Here is a 6,061-nt window from a genome sequence, read left to right as displayed (position 1 = left end):
GGCCTCATGCATGGGTTAAAGACCTTGAAAAGGTCTTAATGGAGGTGTTGGGTGTATATGAGCCATGCAAAGGCATAAAGTTGCCAACTTTATGCCTTAGGACGTCTTAACAAACGTAGATCTGGCTTTTGGACGTAAAGGAATCGGGTATTAAGTATAGTAGTACGTTGGGCGTACCTAATGTACGCTGCGCGTAGTCCCAAGACCCTAGTGCGCTGCACGTACCAGGATGGTACGTCGAGCGTACACATCATAGTTGGATCGAGAACCTCGATCTGTGTGCCTCCTTCATTAAGGTGGTACGTGCCTCGCCTGCATACGACACCCAAATCCGACCTTGAAAGGTCATAAGCCATCGACTATCAGTAACGAATTCAGGTACCTACCCGATCACCCGCTCTCTCTTGCGGTTTCCCGATATCACGACCTCTGCCTGGGCCTCCCGAACGGTGTCCAAAACCGAAGTCATCACCGTCAACCGCATACAAATGTCTCGAATCGGGTCACTCTCCGCTCTACAGCTCAGGGCATCAGCTACAACATTAGCTTTGCCTGGGTGGTACAGGATCTCACAATCGTAATCCTTTTCCACATCCAACCATTTCCTCTGGCGCATATTCAGGTTGGGCTGATCCATCAAATACTTCAAGCCCTTGTGGTCCGTGTATATGGTACACCGAACCCCAAACAGAGAGTGACGCCAGATCTTGAGGCGAACACCACTGCCCCTAACTCTAAATCGTGGGTGGGGTACGTCGTCTCATGAGGCTTCAGCTGCCTCGATGCATATGCTATCACATGCCCCCTCTGGATAAGCACTGCACCCAACCCCGATATCGATGCGTCACAATATACCACAAAATCCTCCATCCCCTCCGGAAGGGCTAACACTAGGGCTTCGCATAGTCTCTGGTGAAGAGTCTCAAACGAGGTCTACTGCTCCGGACTCCACGAAAAAGCAACGCCCTTCCGGGTCAAACTGGTGAAAGGCATGACAATCTTGGAGAAATCCTTGATAATCTCCGATAGTAGGCGGTCAATCCCAGAAAACTCCTGATCTTGGTGGGGGATCTCGACACCTCCCATATCATAACTGCCTTAATCTTGGACGGGTCGACTAATATCCCATTCTGATTAACGAGATGCCCCAAGAACTGGACCTCTCGTAACCAGAAATCACACTTGGAGAATTTGGCGTAAAGCCTCGCTGATCTCAAAACTCCGAGAATCTCTCTCAAATGCTCCTCATGCTGCTCTCTGGATCTCGAGTACACCAATATATCGTCGATGAACACGATCACCGATCCATCCAACATCGGCTTGCACACCCGGTTAATGAGATCCATGAATGTTGCATATGCATTGGTGAGCCCAAAAGGCATCACCATGAACTCGTAGTGCCCATAACGAGTCCTGAATGCTGTCTTCTGGATATCCTCATCTCGCACTTGCATCTGATGATATCCAGACCTCAAATCTATCTTGGAGAACCAAGACGCTCCCTGCAACTGATCGAACAAATCATCGATCCTCGGTAATGGATAACGGTTCTTGACCGTCAACTTGTTTAACTCCCAATAATCGATGCACATCCGGTGTGAACCATCCTTTTTCTTGACAAAAAGGATCGGCGCTCCCCACGGTGAGCTACTCGGTCTAATAAACCCCTTCCCTAGCAGCTCCTGAATCTGTGAGGATAACTCTTGTATCTCTGGCGGCGCAAGGCGATAAGGTGCCTTAGCTATAGTCGCTACCCCCGGAACCAAAGCGATGCAAAACTCCACCTGCCTCTCGAGAGGCACACCCGGAAACTCCTCGGGAAAAACATTAGGGAACTCACGCACTATTGGAATGTCATCAATCGAACTCGGCCTCTAAGTGGCCACTCGCGTATCCATCACATAGGCTACAAACCTGTTGCAGCCCTGCTGTAAACTCTGTCTCGCTCTGGCAGCCGAACAAAATGCTGACCCACATCGGGCACCCTCGCCGTACACCGTAAGTACTCCCCCACTAGGGTCTCATATCATCTCTAACTGTCGCTCGCAGTCTATAACAGCCCCAAATCGGCTCAACCAATCCATTCCCACTATGACACACACATCCCCCATCACAATTGGGACCAGATCTATTGGGGACTCAACACCGAAGATCTCGAGTACACATCCTCGAATCACATCTCTATCATACACCGCTCGCTCGTCAGCTATAGAAACTCATAGAGGTCGACTCAACGCCTCTCGTCGGATGCTGATGTGCTGACTAAACACTAACGACACAAAAGACCGACTCGCACCCGAGTCAAATAACACCAAAGCAAGTACATAATTCACAAGAAAAGTACCCACGCATATCACAAAATAAGCACAATATCTCAACTCAGCATAAATAAATGAAGGAATATGTACCAGCCATGACATCGGGTGCTGCGCGGACCTCCTCCGCTGTCAACTGGAAAGCTCTCCCGCTAGCCTTCGGTACCTCGGCCTTCACTGGCCGATCCTCAATAGCTCGAGCAATAGCAGGGGCAGACCCCTACGTTGATCCCTGAAACAGATGTGGGCACTCGGCTTTCCGATGGCCCGTCTGGTTGCAATGAAAGCAAATCATAAATCCCTTGGGGCAGTCTTTGGCTATATGCCCCTCCTTGCCACATTTGTAGCAAGCACCTGACCGACAGACCCTATCATGTCCCTTGCCGCACTTCCCACAAGTGCGGCCCTTCTTGCCTCCTGACCTCGCATCGGCGGGCTTAGCCAACTTGGTTGCCAGCTGAGACTGTACCGGCCGCCTATCCATCCTCTGAGACTCGGCCTCCTCCCTGGCCTGAGTCTCCAGCTCAATCTCCCTCTTCTGGGCATTTGCCTAGAGCTCAGCAAATGTCCGGTAAGTCGAGTTCGCCACGAACTCTCGAATGTCCCTTCTTAGTATGCTCAGATATCGACTCATGCGTGTCTGCTCAGAAGACACATGCTCGGGGCAAAACATCGCCCTCTCATGAAACATCTTGGTAATCATAGTGACAGACTCAATACCCTGCTTGAGGGTCAAGAACTCCTAGGCCAACCGTTCCCTTTCCATCGGGGGAACGTACTTATCTCGAAACATAGCGATAAAACTCTCCAGGTCACTGCGGTAAGCTGTGCAGAAGTGAAATTCTCCGTAACGAACTTCCACCAATCCTTCGCTCCCAAGCGAAGCTGGTTCAGCGCGAACCGTACCCTCAGATGCTCCAGACATGGACACGTGTAGAAGCATCCCTCGATATCAGAAATCCATCTCATCGCAGCGATCAGATCATGCGTCCCATCAAACTCTAGTGGCTTCGTGTTGTTGAACTCTCGAAACAACAACGAGTCACCCCCTTGAGGCCTAGCAGCAGCCACAGCTGCAGTAGTTGCAGCAGCCGTAGCCTCAGTAACCACTGCGTACCGCTCGTCAAAGGTCTCAATCAATGTGGTCTTGATAGACCCAAACATCTCCGGAATCTCAGCTCGGATGGCCGCAGCCACCTCCTCATGAATCAACCTGCAGATCTCCTCATCACTAACACTGCTGCTCTCAGGTGTGTGGCATGTCCCAACTATGATGTCTCTGAAATACAACATAAAGATATCAGAGACTCGCTTGAGCATACTCGCACTCAATAACTCAACCCTACTTGTTCCCTAATACCCTAAGGATTCTTACTTGGACTTCACATTGATCCAGTGTCTTCTGTAGTATGGGCCCTATACTACTATCCATACCGAATCAGTATTTACCCCAATTCCTCCTCCTTGGATCCTAGATCACAAGTACTCTACATCTCGCTAGCATAGGCAACCCTTCGATAGACCTCTCATAAGCTCCTCACTGCTACCTACTCACTCTCAAGCATCTCATAGCAACAGAAATCTTCCTAGGCTAAGGCATCACAAATCAGGCCACTCTAGTCCTAATGTGAATACCTAGCCTACTCTAGCATGCATAACATATCATAACATATCTCATAACACATAATGTAAGGGTATTTTGGGAAACCACCGTTCGGGCGCTGGCTGATCGTACACACTGCTTCCTTCTACTTTTCTCAAATTCTTTTACTTCCTTAGAAAAATTGTTTATTTTATGAAAACTTTCTCAAATCCTCAGTTTGAGTTTAGATACGCCCGAAGGTGCATCCAAATCCCTCAAACCAAGGCTCTGATACCAACTTGTAACGACATAAAAGTTTCAAAACAATTTTTCATTTTGAAACATACTTTTATTCACAAGATAATATCAAAACATAATGTATCCAATGTTATCATAACAAAACATATCCCAGAATCTCTAGATATAAAAATCCACAAGTGTGTACGGATCATGCTGACGCCTTCCTGCGATCCTCGCTAGTACCTGAAACACATAACACAACAACTGTAAGCATGAATGCTTAGCGAGGTCCCCAAAATACCACATATAACAGATACACCACTCAAGGCCAGAAATATGTGGGACCTTCCGGTCCAAGTGTCTCAGGGGACTTTTGTCCCGAACTCTTGGTAGATTTCCGGTCCTACCCGTATCGACCTTCCGGTCCGTAACCTTCTGACCTTCCGGTCCATATCATCTTGACCTTCCCGTCCTTATCATTCATAACATACATAACACATACATATCATATAACAACATACAACACATACATCTCATAGCATATAAGACCTTCTGGTCACACTTAGGTACCATTCCAGGTACAGTATAGTGAGAAGACTCACCTCGTACGATATCGGATAATCTCTCGAGCTCGAATACCCGACCTAGCCTCCTCCTATCCAAATAATATCCCTAATCAATATTTTCTCATAATCTCATCTCTAGAGATTGGGTAGAAGGCCATTCTACCCCTCCCTGAACTCTCTTGAATCAGTCTTGACCAAAACCCTAAGGTCAACTGAAGTCAATGGTTAAACTTTGACTCGACTCGTCGATTCATAGATCTTAACCAAAACAGAAGGGAGGTTTGATTTGCTACCTCAACACTACAGATACAAGCTTGGAAACAACGAATTAGCAACCCTCTTGACCTCCTCAAGCTGGAAACACCTTCTTCTTTCCCAAACAACACCAAAAAGGGGTTAAAATGGCTTACTCTCACACACAATTCGCCCAAGCTCTCGAGGGTTTCTCTCTCTGGACTGGTAGCCGCAAATGAGGGCTACAAGGTCCTTTAAATAGGGCTTAGATTTAGGGTTTCTGACCTCAGCGCGGACTTGTCGAGTCACCCTGCCGACTTGTCGAGTCCATTCATTAATCTAGTCACCAAATCGCGATCCTACTCGATGAGTCTAGGTGCCGACTCGTTGAGTCCTTCTTTCTAACTCAAAATAAAAGAATAAAATAGAATACCTGGGAACTTAGACGTTACAATACAGTTTTTTTTTCTCATCGGTTTAACTATTTTTACCCAAAATATCACTCTAATAGTTTATCCGTTGTTTATTCTTTTGTTACTTTTCATGTTTATTTTGTTAATGTTAAAATTTAGTTCATATTGATTTATCCAAATTTGTGCTCTCAAGAAATAAATATCAAATACTCAATCTCACATAGATCATACGTTTATGTTGTAGCATATATTTAATAAAATAATAACTATATATGTGTTGAAACTTCTTATCCAATACTATGTGTAACACCTTAAATCAAGTACGCCTTAAAACCCTCAAGGATTCACATTTTACATAACTGGCCCTTTATATGCGTTGGGCGTACTTAAGTGTACGGTTAGCGTACTAGCTATGGTTGGTCGCGGAGAAGTTGGATGTACGTTAGGCGTACCAAAAGTACGCCGGGCGTATGTGCCGAGGGTGCAAACCCTAAATTTCGGGCTTGTGACCTATTTAAACGCCTTTAAACCCCTTGAGCCTCACCCTCATCAGCTCTCTTCACCTTCAAACGTTCCTGGAAGCCCTAATAGCCTTTGTGAGTGCTTGTGAGCCTTAAGAGTGCATTATGGTCCTTTTTAGTATTAATTCCAAGAAGAAGAAGAAGTGGTCAAGCAAGCTTGGGACGGGTTGGTGCTTCAAGAATCTGCATC

The sequence above is a fragment of the Lactuca serriola genome, chromosome 5, assembly GCF_051521515.1.
Source record: "Lactuca serriola cultivar US96UC23 chromosome 5, Lser_US96UC23_V15, whole genome shotgun sequence".
In the NCBI taxonomy this organism is placed as follows: domain Eukaryota; kingdom Viridiplantae; phylum Streptophyta; class Magnoliopsida; order Asterales; family Asteraceae; genus Lactuca; species Lactuca serriola.
The sequence above is the reverse complement of the archived record's forward strand: the minus strand, read 5'-3'. Positions refer to the sequence as shown.